Source organism: Acartia tonsa, chromosome 11 (genome assembly GCF_053477335.1).
Source record: "Acartia tonsa isolate MP-2025a chromosome 11, ASM5347733v1, whole genome shotgun sequence".
NCBI classification, from domain to species: domain Eukaryota; kingdom Metazoa; phylum Arthropoda; class Copepoda; order Calanoida; family Acartiidae; genus Acartia; species Acartia tonsa.
Genome location: NC_137270.1, coordinates 2,580,039 through 2,601,541, shown reverse-complemented (window position 1 = coordinate 2,601,541; position 21,503 = coordinate 2,580,039). Strand labels below are relative to the sequence as shown.

Here is a 21,503-nt window from a genome sequence, read left to right as displayed (position 1 = left end):
CTATCCAGACTGTCGGGGGGGGGGGGGGGGGGGGGGGGGGGCTACTAAAATTTTCAAATTGATAAAAAATTTTGTAACAGGAAAACGCCACTTTGTCCTAAAGCAAAGTGCCCCTAGAGGGCACTTTGCTTTAGGGGGGGGGGGCATTTTTATTATATACCTATTTTAAACAAGGGCGTTCTAAGGGGGTGGGAATACTTGATTATGGGCCTTCTAATCCCTATCCTTTCTACCCAATCCCTTCCCCCATCCCTTCCTCCCATCCCATCCCTTCCACCCATCCCTATCCCCAATTTATATCCCCCATCCCTCTTGCTAAAAGGCATCTTGCAAAAAAAAGAATATTTACCCATCCCCCCCCCCCCCACATGGAATTAAAACCTTTTTACACCACCTTCAAACTAAAATTAAAGACAACAAGAGTTGTGTTATTTTATCAAGTCAGGAATATAGAATGTTGTGAGCTTTAATCAGGGTTTTTAATGAAAATAAACATATAAATTGAAGCCGAATATTGAAGTTTACAAATGTTTTTTATAGAAATAACAACAAAATATAAAATTTGACAAAAAGTAGAAATCATTTGAAAGGCTGGAAAGTGCAAATTATTTTTAAAATATGCAGGGATGGAGTGGACATTGTTATTTTACTAGTCTCCAAAGTTTCATGAATACGTTTTCTTATTCGTTGGCTCAACAACTTTAGGGACTTGATTGAATTTTGATTGGTTGGTTAATTAAGTTGAGTTTCCGTACGTTCCATCCACTAATTTTAATCTATATAAGGATTAATTTTGTGTATCATCATTGGGGATGTACATCTTTTAATCGTCCATTGTCTTTTCCCTATAGATCCAAGCAAATATGTATTTTCTTTATGGTAAAATTTATATTTTTAATTTTTAATCCATAAGTAGCAAAGCACAAAAAATCGTATATCAATATTTTAGATTTATTTGAGAAAATAAGCAAAAAACCCTATTTTATTTTATATGGTGACTGTTAGAACAACAGTCTAAGTAAATTTAATACTAGCAGATAAGAACAATGGAAAAAATTATTTTGTTACTGTCATCAAAAAAAGTTTAAAAATTGAACCAAAACACCTAAGATAAGGAGAAATATGTAAAATATAGAAATAGTCAAAAACCTGCTAAAAGACAATCCGACCATGGATGTTTTTTATTTGGTTATGATAGGAATGTTGTCAAAAGTTACCTTCTAACTTTTATAGGAGCCGAGAAAATCATGTTTCTCTTTTACCATGTCTGACTTTTTCTACATTAGTTAAAAAATGATGACAACATCTATAAGTAGCGAAGCTCAAAAATTGTGAATGGATATTGGGAAAAAATTTACTTTAGAGCAATTTACTACAATAAACATTAAAGTATGAAATAGGGAAATCCCAATAACTTTAAAATCACACAACCTTTAAAATCATGAAAAATTAAAGATTTAAGAATTGATCTAGCACCGTAATTAATCTTAATGAAACTTGATGGAAATATGTCAAATATGAGCATATTTAATCCCTGATGATTTCAGTCGTCAATCCTGAATAGGAGTAGAGAAATCATTCTATCACCCCAACAAATAGACAAATCTTAATAAAACTTAATGAAAATATGTAGAATGTAAAATTAGTTAATCCCTGAAAATTTCAGCACTCTATCTTAAAAAGGAGTTGAGAACATAACAAAATCTAAGAATCGATCTAGCACCCCAAATAACAGACAGATGGACAAAACAATGTATAGATTAGATGGGCATATGTAATAGGAATCTGCACTAAAAATTTCAGCAGTGAGGGCGTTGGCAAGGGTGGGGGTTAGGGTGGGGCATTTTGGGCGCTAGGGGGGTTGGTGATCGCCCCAAGTGCCCCCTTTCGGTTCGCACGCCACTGCAATGAAGGTTTTAGTCTATATTACAGAGATTACATTACACAATTTACAGAGATGTTAAGCATTTGTCCAATGAAGGTTTTAGTATATATGTAAAAAGTTTTTTTTATTTACATATATGTGGGCCACTCTTAAAAGAAACATAATAAAAAAATTAAATATAAAATAACAATAAATATTTTAAATATTCATATATTAAAAATCATTATTGATCAATAATCATTTATTTACACAAAACATAGTTATTTTAAAATGAAATTGAAGCAGGTAGGTAAAAGAATCAAATAATCCAATCCAAGTAATTCTGAACTAAAAATAAAAAAATAAATACTATGTATATATGAAGATTTATAAATAGATATAATAGACATAATTATAGGATTTAAGATAAACAGAAGAAATATATATAGACTGATATAAAATTTATCTATAGCATAGAAGTTAAAAGTAGATCATTAATCATTTGCCATACATTTTGGAAAGTAAATAAAAAAATATATGGCTCTAATTGGTTGCATAGATGGATGGAGAGAATTTTAAAATTCATATAATTTTGGCAAACTTAACCCTTAATGGTCGGCGGTTTTTTCTTTCTCATTTTCTGTGTGTCAAAGATAAAGAGCCCAAACTGCGTGACTTTTAAGGTATGGTTATGAGAGTTGGAATTTTTTGAATATCACCATCCTGGCGGGCACAGGATGCCAGCAAACCTGGCAGGATCATCCAGGTAAAGAGCAAAAATATTTTTTTTGACTGAAACAAAGCATTTTATCTTACCAAAATACTAAATTATTCTCTAGTAGTACATTCTAATATGAAATACAGATGTTCAAGTCAATTTCGGGTTCCAGGTATGATCCTCCAGGTCCTGGTCCTCCAGGTTTCCAGAAATCTTTAAAAGACTCCTGTGGCCGCAATTTTTGACTTAAAGACAAATTTTAAACTTAAGCTTTTCTTACATGTCTACATCATGTATTAAAATTTCACACAGCCGTTTTCCCGCCGACTGCGGACTGCGGCGGCTGACAGCTGCCAAGTACAGCTGCGGCCGCTGAAATTTATGTTTTGATATTCTAAATTTAAAATTTACAGAATGATGAATATTTTCTGCAAAAAAATTGTTCTTCTAGCTTCAAAAATAAGAAAATTATAGCGGTTTAAAATTTTTAAGTAAAAAAGGACCTAAAAACAAAGGTTGTTAAATAAAATGGTGAAGGATTGAAAATTGACTTTGACTTACCTAAAGGGAGTGTGAACGTAAAAATTTCTCATCTGATTATCAAAACTTAACATTTTCTAAGCACATTTCACTACACTGATCAACCAAAAACGTCCTAATAACAAAAATATCCAGGAATAATGCCTTGATTTTATGGTATTTTGGGAGGGAAAAAGGAAAAAACAGGGAAAATCTGAACTTTTTTGTTTCTTATAATGTTTGTAGGGATATTTAACTTGTCATATATAGCTGAAACAATTGACTTACTGTTAAGGATTTATTTTATGATATAAAATTGTTAGCTAGTTTTTTTATAACGTAGAAATTAGGTAATAAAGACCTATTTTAAATTCGTATTATTGACAAAAAAATACCTCACTGTCTACAAAGAGTTGAATCTCATAGGTTATTTAAAATAATAATATCCTTTTTTATTGTGTTGGACAATAAATAACCCACATTGGAGAATTAGTTTACACTTTTATCAGACTGTTTATAAAGAAATATTGCATCTTTATTATTTACAAATTTGTAATTAAAGGTGGGCGAGAGATGGGCCATCTAAAGTTAATTAGATACTAATAAAAAAAAAATGTTTCTGGCTTTGTTATTGTATTTGGTTTTCAATAAAAAAAATGGCTTATTTTATCAATTTCTAAGTAACTATACATTGGTTTAAAGCAAGGATTATGTTAAAAGTCAGCCTAACCGTTAGGAAAAATCAAGAACTATGTGAAAAAGTTTAATTTTAGCTATAATGGGAGAAAAAAGCAATTTAATGCACATTTTATATAATACGGAAAATTTCTTCCTTTCCCTGTACCTTATAAAAATCGTCGGAAAAAGCCGTTTTTTAAGCAAACAAAAGCGCGTTTTGCTCTATCTGTGGGATATTATGAATGAGATAATGTTAAGATTTGATATTAAGATGAGAAAAATTTACGTTCACAGTCCCTTTAAGGTCGGAAAATCATTATCAAACAGGGGACTTGCATAAAATAATTAAGCCCTTTAGCTTTAACAGGAACTGAGATAATAGGGGAGGGAGCGTTAAACACCTCCTCCCCATAACCTATAAAGGTGCGGCAAGGGGCCCGACTATTGAGGGTCAAAAGAACTACTTATTTATAACTATGAAATATTTTACCTTCCATCAACTTTAAAACCTTACTCAATATCAGATCCTCTCTTAGCCCCTAAAATATTAATTCAAATTAAATGTGTTTTAGAGAAAGGGATGTTTGTTTGTCTGTATGTCCATAAAGATCCTGCTAACTTTTGTTATGATTCAGTGGAAGAAAAATATTTGACATCTTCTATTTGCTGACTAAATTTATAATATGAGGATTACCATTTAGTAATTCCATTAATGTGATTGAATATAGTTTTTTAATAACTTTGATATTGAAGCATTCCCTTTACATTTTATACATTATTTATACCTTACCTAATGAAAGCTAAATTGAAAATAAGAACAATATAGGTTCTGCAGTTATTGTGATCCTTTGGTACAAACAGACACACAGACATCATGTTACTTTTATGTAAGGATTTCAAATGCAATACAGAGTTAGGTATCTAAAGGGTTAAATATGACTGAAAAGAAAATTTTTTGATTAAGTGTAGGAAATTTAGTAAAAGCTTACCATTTGCTCTCAGAAATGTTCTCATTTCAATGTCACTGAATTTGAAACCTCGTACTGAATCTAGTACTGTTCTACCTAGATGTAATTATTTGTTGATTTAATATTTTATTGTTTAGAGTACAGATGGATAATTTCTGATATATACATATGTATATAAATAATCGTATATAGAAAATAAAAAAATAGTAAACTCACCATTCTCATCCTTAGAGTTGATATCAGCTCCATGTTTCAAAAGAATCCTAACCATTTTTGTGCTACCAACCTTTGCTGCCATCATAAGACTGGTTTTTCCTATATATAGACATATTGGATCTATAATATATAATTTGATATATGAATGAATACAGATATATAGATGGATGGATAGATATTGTAAAAATAATAGTATGAAGCTTACCCTGTTCATCCTTAGCATTGATGTCAGCTCCATGTTCCAAAAGAATCTTCACTGTAGCAAATCCTGCTGCCTTCATGAGGCTGGTTTCGCCTGATATAGATATATTTGATTTATAATACATATTTTGTTGTTTAGGTTATATTCATATACACACAGAGTATCCTAACTATATCTGTGTAACCCTTCTGTGCTGCATACATAAGACTGGTCCATAGAATAAGGAGGAATAGAAATGAAAACCTCAAATATTTTAGGGAATATTGAAGAAAAGTTGCGCTTGCGCAATAAAAACATAATATGAGACTTGAATGGTACACATGTCAAGTTGGGACAAAACTGAAACAATATCTTTTTAATGAAAATATATCGAAAAGTATTAGATTTTTCCTCTAACTTTATGTCTCTACTGCATAGAAATTAAATTTATGTTTATCTAATATTGTTTACATTTCACCACTATGTACTTTATGACGCAACTTGTGTAATCACTTGATTACGAAATGTAAACGTAACTTGCGTATAACTCAACAATTAATAAAATAATTTATGATAATAATTGAAATTAAAATACTTAAAAATATATAATTCTTTTACTCTCAGACCTAGAAAGAATTAAAAATCAGCTGCTAAGGATTTTTTGTAAACAAATTCATGCGCAACCCTAATACAAATGCCGTGATCATTATTTATTAACCAAATTTTTTTCAAAGTCATTTTTTTTACTAAATTCATGTTGAAATGAATTTTTGTTTAAAGTTTTGCTCATACTATAAGGTTTTAATTCATTGTGAATAGGATAAATATGGCTGGACGATTGGCTGTATGGCTTTTAGTATACTATTAAAAAAGGCATTTATTTTTCATATCATTTCTCGATAATATCTGAAATCATGTGATTTTACTACAAGCCTTGTAGCCATTTAGGGCTTTCAAAAGTTCCAATTTTATTTTAGGCTAGCCAGGCAGAATCTTCTACCTGGATTCTATTCTATACTTTATCTTCTTTGGACTGGTCAGTCCTATATATAAATATAATGACTTTAAAGTATATTTTATTGTTTAGAATACATTTATAGGAATTATATACACACAGAGAAATTTATTCAGCTTACCACTGTTATCCTTAGTGTTGATATCAGCTCCATGTTCTAAAAGAATCCTAACTGTATCTGTGTTACCCTCTTTTGCTGCCCACATAAGACATGTTCTTCCTAGATATAGTTATGTTGAATTTATAATACATATTTTGTTGTTCAGAGACCAGTTATAGGAGTTATATACACAGAAATTAATGTATAGAGATATATGAATAAATAGACATTGTGACAATAATAGTATGTAGCTTACCCTGTTTATCCTTAGCATTGACGTTAGCTCCATGTTCTAAAAGAATTCCAATTGTATCTGTGTTATCATCAACTGTGCCTTCATAATAAAACTGTGCTGCCAGCATAAGACTGGTGAGTCCTAGATATACATATATTGAATTTAAAATAGATATTTTGTTATTTAGTGTACAGGAATATAAACACAGGAATAAATGTATACAGATAGATGGATAAATACATTGTGACAATAATAACATGTAGCTTACCCTGGTTGTCCTGAGCATTGACGTCAGCTCCATGTTCTAAGAGAAATCTAACTTTATATTTGTTACTCCACTTTGCTGCCCACATAAGACTGGTCTGTCCTAGATATAGACATATTGAATTTATAATACATATTTTGTTGTTTAGATTATATTCATATATACACAGAGATAAATGTATGGAATATACAGATGGATGGATATCTTTATAATAAGTAAAAGAATCTCTGTGGGTCTGTGTGTACTAAAGGACCTTGCTAACCACTGAACCAATATGGTTGCATATGTTCTGTATCTATGTTACCAAATGATAAAGATATAATGGCTTTAAAATATATTTTACTGTTGAGAGTGCATTTATAGGAATTATATTTACAATTATAGATGTATGAAGCTTACCATCTTTATCCTTAGTGTTGACATCAGCTCCATGTTCTAAAAGAATCCTAACTGTATCTAGGTTAGAAACTGTATTAAACGCATTCATTCTGCATTCAACTGAAAGACTGGTCATTCCTAGATATTGAAATACTGAATTAATAAAAAATATTTTGTTGTTTGCATTATATTCATATATACACAGAGATAAATGTATGGAATATACAGATGGATGGATATCCTTATAATAAGTAAAAGAATCTCTGTGGGTCTGTGTGTACTGAAGTACCTTGCTAACCACTGAACCATTATGGTTGCATATGTTCTGTATCTGTGTTACCAAACTGCGCTGCCAGCATAAGACTGGTCTTTCCTGGATATAGACATATTCTATCCTAATGTATCTGTATCTGTGTAACCTACACGTTATGCATATTTTAGACAGGTATATCATAAATAAGGAAATCATGGCTTTAAAATATATTAAAATATATATTTTATTGCTCAGGGCGCATTTATAGGAATTACACAGAGATAAATTTATGAAACTTACCATTATTATCCTTAGTGTTGACATCAGCTCCATGTTCTAAAAGAATCCTAACTGTATCTGTGATATCATACTCTGCTGCCTTCATAAGACTGGTCATTCCTAGATATTGTTATATTGAATCTATAATACATATTTTGTTGTTTACATTATATTCATATATACAAAAAGATAAATGTATAGAATATAGAGATGGATGGATATCTTTATAATAGGTAGGGTCTGTGTGTACTAAAAGTGATCGCGAATTTAATTTTTCAAAATGCATTTTCGTTTACCTTTTCGTATTTTTAAAGTAATTTTCAAAGTATAATGCCTTAAAAGTTCAACTAAGTTAGAAAAAAATCAGTTTAAAATGCAAAGAGTATTTCCACATGAAAATAATGTTAAAATCTGTGCAAGAATTAAATTATGAAATAATAAGCTATTTTTTCGCTCACAGATAAAAACAAAAAAAACAATACTTAGGAAATATTTTTATAATACATCTCTAATAATATTTGTCTTCAAACTTTCTTTAAAATGTAATGAAAAAGTTTGGTTTATTTTAAAAAATTATGAACCGAATTTCGGTATGCTTGAGCTGGTATAAAGACAATAGAAAAAGTGTTTAAATCTATAGAAAGAATGATATTTAAGAATTAAATTGTTTAAAAAGTAAAAATGTATTATATTTGCTATATACTTCAGCAAAAAATTCAATCATTTTATTAAAGTTTTTCCATAAAAACAAACATTATTTTTTTTGTTCCAATGAAAAGTTATTGTAATTTGTCACACACACACACACACACGCACACACACACACATACCTTACCTATCTTGCCACACACACGCACACACACACTATCGTAGTATAACACACACACACACTTAACGCCCCACCCACGAACCCACTTGCTACATAAAAACCAGGGAATTAGAGGCATAAGACAATGGCCGATAAATTAATGGATATCCAAAAGGATAATATACACAAAATTACACTTTTTTTAAACTATATTTAGTGGTTTAAACATTTGGACACACAAAGTAATGAACCAACCAATAAAAATTAAATAAAAGTCCCCAGAGTTATTTATTCAATGAATAAAATGTCATTAACTTTGGGAACTAATGTAATAAACAGCTAAATATCCATTTCCTCCCTGAATACAGAATAGAAAGAATGTCGAGTTTTTAATAAAAAGATTTAACAATATCCTATTTTATAAAGTGGTAAGCTTTTTTTGTCTGTAGCGAAGGTTTTAGGCTATTTTATTTTTATTAAAAAAGTTGCTAGTGAATTAAATAAAATTAAATATAAAATTACAAGATTAGAATGATAATCTTTTTATACATTAAATAATATTTAATTTAAAACTAACCTAGGTAGAGTTAGGTAGAGAGAGAGAAGGAGAGAGAGAGAGAGAGAGAGAGAGAGAGAGAGAGAGAGAGAGAGAGAGAGAGAGAGAGAGAGAGAGAGAGATAGATAGAGATAGATAGATAGATAGAGAGAGAGAGAGAGAGAGAGAGAGAGAGAAGAAGAGAGAGAGAGAGAGAGAGAGATGGTTAGAGAGACAGATAGATAGAAAGAGAGGTAATAAAATGTCGTGCCGGTAAAAAACATTTTACTTTTCGAACTTCGGCTAATTTTCTTTTTTGCTTTTTTTATCATTAAAATGATAATCATGTTGTGTTACTTTTAAATGACATTTAAAAAAATACACAATGCTTTATCTATTTTGAATACAATTCCCTATAAATGCACTGCAATTGTTCGTATTTAATGCATTTATTATTCAGTTTTCATAATAATGATAAGCGCGGTATCGTTCTGTTTAGAAAATTTGAAAATTGTTTTTCATCTAATTAAATATTTTTCATTTTTGTGGGCAATATTTTTAAAGATTTATCTTCAATTGTTAGTTATCTACCTATATATATAACGTTATTTGCAAATTCACAGCCACTTTAAGGACCTTGCTAACCACTGTACCAATATAATGCATATGTTCTGTATTTGTGTTACGAAACTGTGCTGCCAGCATAAGACTGGTCTTTCCTGGATATAGACATATTCTATCCTAAATGTATCTGTATCTGTGTAACCTACACGTTCTGCATATTTTAGACAGGTATATCATAGATAAAAATAAATGGCTTTAAAATATATATTTTATTGTTCAGAGTGCATTTATAGGAATTATATACACAGGGATAAATTTATGAATGTTCTAAAAGAATCCTGACTGTATTTGGGTTATCCCACTGTGCTGCCTTCATAAGACTAGTCTCTCCATGATATATTAGACTTAAAGTATATTTTATTGTTTAGAGTGCATTTAAATACACAGAGATAAATGTTTACAGATATATAGATGGGAGGATAGATAGATATTGTGACAATAATTATTATAGCCTACCATGTTCATTCTTAGTATTGACATCAGCACCATGTTCTAAAAGAATCCTAACTATATCTGTGTATCCATGTATCTGTGCTGCCCACATAAGACTGGTACTTCCTAAATATATTTTATTGTGTATAGTACAGTTATAGGAATTATATATATACACAGATGTAAATGTATAAAAATATATATATAAAGGGATTGATATATAAATAATGTGACAATAATAGTATGTAACTTACCTAGTACATCCCTAGTGTTGACAATAGCTCCATGTTGTAAAAGAATCTTCACTATGTCTATAGCTGTTTTATCAAACTCTGGTGCCCTTACATCATATTTTGCCAAAGAATAACCTGATGCCAACATAAGACTGGTCCTTCCTAGATTTATACATATTAAAATTACTATATATATTTTGTAGTTTATAATGTATTTATTTGTAATTGACTTATTCTTACATTATACATTAAAATTTTTATTTTATTTTGCCCCTCCCCCTGACCGATTAAGGTGTGGCAAGGAGCCCGACTGTTAAGGGTTAAGGGATTAGTTATACATCTGCTGCTCCCTCCCTGATTAAGCCTTGTATGACAACCACTTTAATATATAATTCTTATTTATATGTATATACTTAATCCATGTGTTATTATATACTGTTGTAAACTATCAGTATTTAAGTTGCCCTTTCCAAATAAACATCAAACTGGAATCACCATTAGTTATTGTTATAGGTAGATCAGCAAAGCTGACCTACAATGCGTGGTTATAGTCTGTCTGTCTACCAAGCTGGTGATTACAAACCCATTGAGACTACAGCAGGGACACTCACACTTAACCAATATAAGATATTAAAATTTAAAATCCTAATATAAATTAATGTGGGTTATAAATCTGCAGTATAATTCTACAGGAGTCAGAGTATATTTTTGATAATCCTTTCAAAAATGCTTCAAAATAGTTTAAATGACAGTGTGGGTTAAACAAACCCAACTCATATTCCATGAAAATTATAAAATAATTAATACAGCCTTTTATAAGATCTTGATGGATAGACAAAACTTACACTGTTATATAAGTATCAAGTTTTGTTTCTGCAGTAAATAGCATTTTACTAACCGCTTTCATCCATAGCATTGACATCTGCTCCATGTTGTAGAAGAAGGTTGATTAATTCTTTATTTTCAGCACTAGTTGCACACAGCAGACTTGTTCGGTTAAATATGAAAGGTTCATCACAAAAACCACCATCTTCTGAAAAAATATTTCTATGAACAATATCAAATCAAATAAAAATTTAAAGTAGACAAGTTTTAGTTAAAAAGAAATACTAAATTAAAAATTGCCCTTTCATGTATGGTGATGAAATGCCCCAAATTAGAGCCACTCGTGGGAGGAAAATGGTTCAACTGAAGTCATATTTTTGTAATTATATTTTGTTTTAATAGAAAATATTTGTTAAATAAAAATTATCTCAGAATTATGCATGATACTATGTATAAAATCATAACACATTAATTCATACATATTAGTTTAACATATGACATAATTATGTAATATGTATTTGATTTTTGTAATATTGCATGTACAGGGATACATTTTAAATTATTCTGTCATTATAATGATCACAGGGTAATATTTGTAATTTCAACCTTCTTGGTCCAAGAAGTAGAGAAATTTCTAGTTTTGCCATGTGATTGCACACATTGCCAGAATATTTTGAATATTCATTCAAGTATGAGTAATATAAACTAAAATGTATCAACAGTTTTGTAGAACTAACACATCCAGCAAATTTACATTGTATGTATTTTTGGCAAAATATTTTCAGATTTTTATTACTGTAATTCATATATTCTTATTAAAAATAGTAAAAGTTATGTATTGCATTTTGGTATTATTGCAGAAACAGGAATAGTTTAATAAAATTCCTTTGAATGTTTTTTTTTAAATGGTATTTGCTTTAGGCTTGTGTTAACTATTGAATTTTAATTGCTTGCTAAACTTGCTAAGCTTGATAATGAGAGAGCAACAAAATATGCTGAATTTACCTTTAGGTCCCAAATGTCTTTCTTCTATATTGGCACCAGCATCCAGTAACTTTTTAACAAGTCTAGTTGATTCATTTCCATTATCTCCAAAACAAGCAGCATGTATTATCTCTAAAAAAGTATATATACATAACAGTGTCCCGGATAATAATTTTTTTTAATTTTGGCCCCAAGCAAAAATATGGTTGAATAATGCCAAAAAATGACCCATGCAAAATATTTTTTCTGTAATGCAAAAATTGCAACAGTACAAGCACTTAGAAATTTTAAGGCAGGTCAAAAATTCATTGCATCAGAACTATGGCTTCATGGTGCTCCCAGGAAAAGCCATGTGGAGCAGAATCAGGAACTTTTGTCTATTTCAAAATATCTCATTCCTAGCCTGAGAAAATCTCAAAAAATGTCTATAAATTGTACAACTGTCAATAAACTATAAAAATTAGTGTTTTTAAGTCATTCCTAAGGGCAAGGAGAAAAATATATTGAAATAAATTTATACTTTAGAATTACAAAAATAGGAATTTAACTCACCAGATTGATCCCAATAATCTAAACCAGGTTGATCCTCATAATCTAAGCCACGTCTATCCTCATAATCTAATCCCATATTCTCATATTCTAAATTTAAAAACACATATACTTTTTAAATAATAACTACTTAAAACAAGTAGAATGTAAGCTATTAATCATAGAATTTTGAAAAACAGACAAGAATTTAGAAGAAGAAGTTAAAGTGATCGCAAAGCAAGTTTTAAAAATTTGATATATATTTGGAATTACTTAGTTAATCAGAATTATGACAAAAATTTTGCTAAATTTGATATAGAAAGTGCCTTAAAACTCCTATTTGTAAATTCGCTACAGTATAACTAAAATTCATTGACACAATTCTGTGCTAAACAAACATTTAGATTTGTTTGCATTTCTCTTAACACAGATGGAGTTAATAAAATTAATACTTGTAAATTAAGAGATAAATTACTGCTTATTATGCAGTTATTATCAAATTTGCTTATTGACAACTGAAAAAGTTGCAATTAAGGTTTAAAAATGTTGGACCAAATGTCTAAAAAGATATTTTTCAGCTTATTTTAGTGCAACTAACATGACAGGCAATCAGAACTAGTGAGGAATAATGTAATATGGAAACACAACTTTAGGTGCACTAAAATGGTTTTAGAGAGATGTATTATTAGTAATGCACAGTTGTATTCAGTATAATTTTTGTTATCAATGTTGTGCCAAAGTGCCTCAATAAAATGACCCTTAGAACAGGAGGAAACTGGTAGTGGATGTATCATTTATTAAATAATACATAGTTATCAAATTAAAAATATTTTGATTGTGTAATTGTGAAACAATAAAATATGTATAGTCTAAATATTTTTTACAGTTCTTTATTGATATTACAATTATAAATGATGACAATAGGAGCTCCTTTAAATCCACAAACAATAAAATATGTATAGTCTAAATATTTTTAACAGTTTTCATTGATTTTATAATTACCAAAGAAGACCATTAGAGCCCCATTAAATCCACAAGCAATCAATTGGGCTATGAGGTGAAAGAGCATGCATTGATGTTCCCATTTGGCTATCATAAGTAGGTAGATTAGTAATTATACAATTCATTCATACCTCTTCTCAATGCAAATAAAAGGCTTCAGTATGGAAAAAAGCATGAGGCACTCTAAAATCAGAAGAAACAAATCATGTAAAAAAGTGCCCTTTTAAATCTTCATGCCACCTATTGCTTTTAAAGGCAAAAATGCCTTCTTGTGGGTTTCCATATAATCATCATTTTATGGGGAATTGGAAATCTAATTACTATTTGGTATTGTGTGAGGGTCTACAAGTGTACACAAAAAGGGCAGAGGGAATGAAATATTTTCCCCTCATCAAAGATTATTTATATATATATATATACAGGGTGTGCCACATATCTAGGGACTTTTTTAAAACGTCCATAGCGTCAAAACTACTTGACCAATCAGGACGTTTGACCCCACTATATAAAGCTTAGGTAATGACCTTTTAGCACAAAAAAATCTTTGGGCGAAGATGGGCTTGTACTCCGAGCTGGCCGCGCTTATGTTCAACAAGGCAGATTCGAAGTGCTCCGGTGGTAAAATCTGGATTCTCAACTAGGGCCCACTAAATAAGACCTCAGCCCATCTGTAGATGAGCTAGAGTTATGTAAATTGCTGTGGATACTGTTAGATACATAAGTAAGACATTAGAAAAGACTACAGCTCTTTATCTAAAATGGCTTGGCTTTAGTACTCCGGCAAAGTGAAACGTGGCAGATTAAGAGATGTCAAAAATCGTGTAAAATCGTGAAAATTTCTCGTTTCTCAACGTCAGAGACCCATATGGAACTTAAAACTCATTTTAGACTATGAATTGCGCTGACAACCCTAGATGAATCTTCCTGCCATTTCCAAAAAGGTATAGAACGTCGTTCTAGCTCAACTGTGGTCCAAATAAGAACCTCCGTGTCAAATGGTAGCTTGAAAGTTGGGTGAATTTGGATCCTGCGGTTACTCACATTCCTAAGGAGATGGGGCCTCCCAGCAGCCCAATCTTAATTCAATGGACTTTTGGACCTTGGGCTACTTTGAAGCATGCACCAATAGACGTACCCATACCATAAAGACCTCCCTCATCGCCACTATCAAGGAGAACTTTGCCAGCTTGGACAGTTACATTCTGACCTTGGCCTGCCGGCGGTTGAGGAGGCGGGTAGAGGCGGTGATTGGTGCTGGCGGCAATTTTATTCAATGATCTAATAGTCATATACCTAATTTGCTCCCCAGTTTTTAAAATTTAATAAAATCTTTAAAATTGACGATTTTATGTTCATTTGTTTACAATTTAGAAAAAGTCCCTAGATATGTGGCGCACCCTGTAGATGTTTAGATTAAAAGGAATAAATAAGTTTGAAAAATATTTCTAGAGCCATTTCTTTTATTGTGATAGTAGTTTGATTTTTTTACATTCATACAGTTACTTTAGAAAGCATCATTCATCACTTCTCTGGTCTGATTATACATAAATGTTTTGCTATTAAATTACCCAAGGATTGAGAAGATGATTATATATATGTACCACTAAAAGGGACCCTTCAACATTGCCTATTAATGCTCTCAAACATGATACTATCTTGTAAAGAAATACTTTTACAATTGCTATTTTTATTTTATAGTGGGCTCTACTTGTCTATTAAGATATATAAGTTTTTAAGTTTCAAAGGGTTAGGGTGAAAAACATAATCAAGATAATAAAAAAAAATGTTTGTATTTTTAGGTTTTTTATTTTTGACCTTTTACAGGCCCGGAAATGCAAATGAAAAGACAAAATTTGAAAAATATCTTCCATTATTTTTTTTTTTACCAAAGACGACATTTATATTATCCTTATGACTTCTTATTGGCACATACAATTCTACATACAATTGGCGCTTTCTGATTGGTTGAAACGCGCTAACGCTAGCAGACAAAGACAGAGAAAAACAACAACATTGAAATCAGCACCAAACAACGGAAGCAAAACAATCCATTATTGTGAATTATAAACATTTAAAACAAACAAATAAATGTTAATTATCTTTATATAAAATAGTGAAAATGAAAACTCGAGATAAGTGTTCCAAATATAACCCAATTGGTGAAAAATTAAAGAATACTAGGCCTCCTACGTTTAGTGAAATTTTGAAACTTTCAAACTATTATCAAAATCCAAATTTGAATGAACGTAATATTGTTAAAACTTATGTTATCCCCGATATTATGGAAAAATGGAGTAAAGTACACAATAATCTACCACTAAAATCTGAAAAAAAAAACATTGTTCTTTCTTTATGTAATTTCTTAAGTGATGTGAAATGCTGCCGATTTAAGAAAGCAACAAAAAAAAGATTGCAGCTGCGATGCCCAACTAATACGAGTGTTTAATGTAACTACATGTTCTTGTGGTCTCCCAGAGATAATTTGGAGGTAGGAAAAATTAAAAACATTATTCTAGTATCGCTTCAAAACTGATTAATATCCGGTTTTAAGCTATACTAAAAAATTATGTCTAGCATCTATTGTTTTTAGTTTTCTACAAATTTAAAAGTTACAATGTAAAAAATAACTATTCCAATATAGCTATTAGCTTCGAGACCAATTAATATCCACTGTATTTCCTTGGAAAGTTGTCTATATTACTATGCAACAAATAATTACTCTCTTAATATTCTATTACTTACCTATTTAAATCATAAGTTTGTTAATTAAAACAAGGATTAATTTGATAATAAAATGAATATTTTTTATATTTCAGTAAGCCAACAGCTAAGTGTCCAGCTGAACAACACTCTCATGTTGCATGCAATTGTCCAGCCGACAGTAAGGTTAGAAAATTAGTTAATAAACTTTTTAAAAAGTTAAATCTTGTGCGAAAAAAGTTGCTTTAAGTTTAACTATTCCCTATCCTTGAACCTTTCTCAAACAAGCATTGCAGAGAATTAGCATCTAATAAAAAAAACTATTTCCAGTCAGGGGGGAGAGGACATTTGCTGTTTATTACACTAGTCCCCAAAGTTTTATAATAACGTTTTCACATTCGTTATTTTTAACTTTTATAAAATTTTGATTGTTTTGTCTTTAAGTATAGTGTCCAAACGTTTCAACTACTTATAGTTATTTACAGAGGGGTTAATTTTGTGTGTCATCATTGAGGTTTTGCATAAATTTATATGTCAATGTCAAAGAAATTATGCAAAACAATGCAATATAATAATTTCAATACTAGTTTAAGACTGTACTTTATTAAAGAAACCGATTGCATACCTAAATTCTATGGAAAATTTTAATAGTTTTACTTTTTAGATTCCAAGTTTTGATACTGAATACATGAAGAAGATCTTACATCCAAATGGTCCCCCTAGTGATCTGTGCTTCGGAACTGTGGACATTAAAGAAACTAAGAGGGGTGTATCTATTATAAAGAAAAAAATAACTAAAGAGGTTAATTAAAAAAGAAAATAGTTAAGTGACAATGATCAAAGTGACACAGCTCTAAAATTAGAAATAAAGACAAACGAACAATAACTCTTGTAGAGGTGTCGGAACATAATTAATAGAACATTAACTTGTAAGTCTATACGGATTTTACCAACCGTGATGGACAGACATTCAGACGGACTGACTCTAATTATTAAAAAGCTTCGCCTACCTACCAATCTCTCTCTCTCTCTCAGCACCATTCTTATTAATTTACGTAAATACTAGCGGCTACGCCCCTAGAGGCCTCTAGGGAAACATGAGTGGGGTGGGGGGGGGGGGGGGTTGACCCTCACTCCCATTTTTATTTTCAGATTTAAAAAGAAAAGTATTTTTTTTTCTTATTGGGGGGGGGAGGGTTAAATTTGTATTAGGAGGGTTGAGTTAACCTACCACAAAATAGTTAAAACCTTCCCGGGACATATAAGAAGCTTAACTGTTAAGGAGAACCATATTGGTTCAGCTGTTGGAAAGATTCTTTGCTACATACAAAAAAGCTTGTTATTTTTTAGACTAAAATTTGCTGAAAAATTCATTTTTATTTAAAGGTAATAAAATTGACGGTTAGATGGACTTTTTCTATTAATAAAGATCACCTGAAAATTGTTTTTGTGATAAAAGAAAATATAATTTATTTAATTGTTGAATGACATTTGGCATGAAATATTGTTTTGAATGACAGTTTAATATTCTTTTAACATTGATTGTTTAAATCTAATCATATATTAATAAAATCTAAAATGTACTGAATTTCTTAATTTTTCACATTTCCTAGGGTATTTTTGGAGCCATTTCCGCTTGCCGATATTGAAATTAGGGCTTAAAACTCTTCATAGAGGTTGTTAGATACCTATGTTGATTATGTTTTTGACCCTAACCATAAAGAAATCGGAAAATTTTAGAAAACTTATAAAGCTTATTGTCTATTCTATGATGATTTGGGGGTGACTCCAAATAGGGGAAGGCAGTTCAATATTTACAGTACAAAGGTTTATTTTGTACAGCCTTCCCTTGTTGAAAGGCAGCCCCAAAACATCATAGACTATACAAAAAAAGGGCAGGGGGAATGAAATATTTTTCCTTCATCAAAGATTATTTATATATGTATGATGATTTGGGGGTCCCTTTAAAAAGGGTAAGGCAGTACAAAAATTACCTCATCTGAGTAAATTATGTAGAACTTAACAAATTTTTATTGTCATAATAATAAATATGTTAAATAGAACATTGATACAGGAAAGGCATTATTTCCTATAAGTTATATTTATGTGGCATTGCAATAAGTATATTTTCTAACTAAAATTTTTTCTGTATCAATGTCCAATTTTACAAAATTATTAGTTTTTCAATAGCTATTTTATTTTATACTGGGCTCTATTTGTATAGTCTATCATGTTTTGGGGCTGCCTTTGAACAAGGGAAGGCTGTACTAAATAAACCTTTGTACTGTAAATATTGAACTGCCTTCCCCTATTTGGAGTCACCCCCAAATCATCATAGAATAGACAAGTAGAGCCCACTATAAAATAAAAATAGCAATTGTAAAAGTATTTCTTTACAAGATAGTATCATGTTTGAGAGGATTAATAGGCAATGTTGAAGGGTCCCTTTTAGTGGTACATATATAGAATCATCTTCTCAATCCTTGGGTAATTTAATAGCAGAACATTTATGTATGATCAGACCAGAGTAGTGATGAATGATGCTTTTTAACGTAACTGTAGGAATGTAAAATAAATCAGACTACTAACACAATAAAAGAAATGGTATGAATGAATTGTATAATTACTAATCTACCTACTCATGATGGCCAAATGGGAACATCAATGCATGCTCTTTCACCTCATAGCCCAATTGATTGCTTGTGGATTTAATGGGGCTCTAATGGTCTTTGGTAATTATAAAATCAATGAAAAACTGATATTTAGACTATACATATTTTATTGTTTGTGGATTTAAAGGAGCTCCTATTGTCATCATTTATAATTGTAATATCAATAAAGAACTGTAAAAAATATTTAGACTATACATATTTTATTGTTTTACAATTACACAATCAAAATATTTTTAATTGGATAACTATGTATTATTTAATAAATGATACATCCACTAACTTTTATTAACTTCATCTGTGTTAAGAGAAATACCAACAAATCTAAAGGTTTGTTTAGCACAGAATTGTGTCAATAAATTTTAGTTATACTGTAGCAAATTTAAAAATAGGAGTTTTAGGGCACTTTTTATATCAAATTTAGCAAAATTTTGGTCATGATTCTAAATAACTTAGTAACTATGTATCAAATTTTTGTATCAAATGTATCACTTGCTTCATGAACACTTTAACAGACAGTTGAATACAAAAAGTTGTGGAAAGTTTTATAATGAATATCTCTGCCTTTAAGTCTGTGTTTAAATCTCTTCAGTTGCGGAAATATGATGGGGGTGGGGGGATGGGTGCTTTAAGGTTAAATTAAAACTACAGACTACAATAATAGATTGGTTGGCACTTCTCTCATCATTACTTGGAGCAAAGAGAAGATATATTAAAATAAGTAAAACTTTACAATCACAAAAATGGAAATATAACTCACCAGGTTTACTTATATTCTTATTATCTAATGTCATATTCTCTTCTTTTCCATGATATTTTGATTCTAATAAAGTACAATTAGATAATGTATGTTTAGAATATGATATATAATTACCTGGAAATATCACTAAACTTAATTTAACTACATAGCTGTTTAATTTCCCTATAAATGCATAGGTATCATTGAATCTCACATTTAAAAAAAATCAATTAAAAATAAGGGCTACACTAGGCTCTTTGAGGGAAGCCATCAGTTACTAGTAGCTTGCAGAGTTAAGGCATATTCTTCAAAATCTAATAAAAACAAATCTTACCATCATAATGAGATGGATAAAAAAAACTATTGCAGGATAAGCTGCCTCCAACAAACACAATCAAACAAACCTAAATTGAGTAAATCATATATTTTCATAGCTAAATAATTATTATATGTACAGCAATTGGAGTAACTCTTTTACAGCAAAAGACAAAGTCAATTATTTGCATTAGTTAGTAAAAATGAGCAATTTATCTAAAGTAAATTCAACCATCTAACTAAGATTTTTTTTTTATATTAGACCCTTCTAAAGGTCACCCCCCCCCTCCCTCCTTTTTGTTTTTAGTTTAATTTACTAATAAGTGATATATTATTCTTTTAAATCACTATATTATATGTAGATTAATATATAATATATATATAATTGCATTAGCAGCTTTACCCATAACATCTAGGAGCTCTGTTTATGATAGGTTAGGGAGGGGGTAGAAAAATGCCCTAAAACCATCACAAGGCTTAAATCTCAATATTCTTTCAAATGAAGACCCCAATCATTTTATTATATATTTAAATCATAGTCTTTAGTGAAAAAAAACTATATTGATTTATGTATTAGAACTAGCGGCTACGCCTCTAGAGGCCTCTAGGGGCACTTGAGAAGGGGGTAGTTGATTACAAAACCAAATTTTTGATTTAAGATTTTTATAAAAGGAAAAGAAATTGGGGAGGGGGGTATTACCAGAACCCTAGATATACCACACTTTTCTGGGATCTTGCCAGATCAAGTATCAACTGTGGGGAATACCAAAGGATGACTCCATGCAAAATTTGGGCCGGATCCGGCCAAAACCGGCCGGGATTTTTATAAAAAACCGTTTTTTTTCCGGTTTTTAGGGGGTATCTGTAAATCAAGCCCCCTCCTGGGTACGCCCCAATGATGATTTTTGCTTTAAGGTCTGATCTGAATTCCTCAACACTGGATATGACCCCTAGAGTTGAAAAAATGGTTAAAATCCGGTCTTTTAACCGGTTTCCGGCCTTTTCCGGCCCAAAAAAAAAATTTTAAAAATCAAAATTTCATCTAAAATTTAAAAAATATGCTTAAAATTACATTTTTCATTAATAATTTTTCAAAAAACAAAAACCTTAGGTAATGAAGATAATTTTAGCAACTTAAAATGTGAAAAAAGGTTGAAAATTGACAAACTTATGTCAATTTGAAAAATGTTGGTAAATCCTAAAAATTTGACGGATTTATACATACATTTCAGAATTTAGGTTGACTATGGTCTTTAAGACACGCCATATCCAATAAAATTGCAATGAGAAGGTCTAAATGTTTTTCTGAACTAAAATTCGACATACCCTGGCGGTTCCAGGGATATATCATTAAGGCCGTACGGCTGGCCAGAAAGCTTTAAACAGGTGGCCGACTAAAAGCCGGATTTGATAGTTATCAACCGTAAAAAGTAGCGATTT

General features: G+C 30.6%; 1 protein-coding gene and 1 long non-coding RNA gene across 2 annotated transcripts in view; one reads left to right on the top strand and one right to left on the bottom strand.

Moving 5' to 3' along the window:
* Positions 1 to 21,503, bottom strand: part of LOC145332443 (uncharacterized) — a 36,579-nt gene that overhangs the window by 11,549 nt on the left and 3,527 nt on the right. The gene's annotated exons all lie outside the window — the stretch shown is intronic.
* LOC145332006 (uncharacterized) lies at positions 15,968 to 17,131 on the top strand. Its single transcript, XR_013883998.1, has 3 exons — positions 15,968 to 16,128; positions 16,457 to 16,526; positions 17,005 to 17,131. It is a non-coding gene; the product is annotated as an uncharacterized LOC145332006 (long non-coding RNA).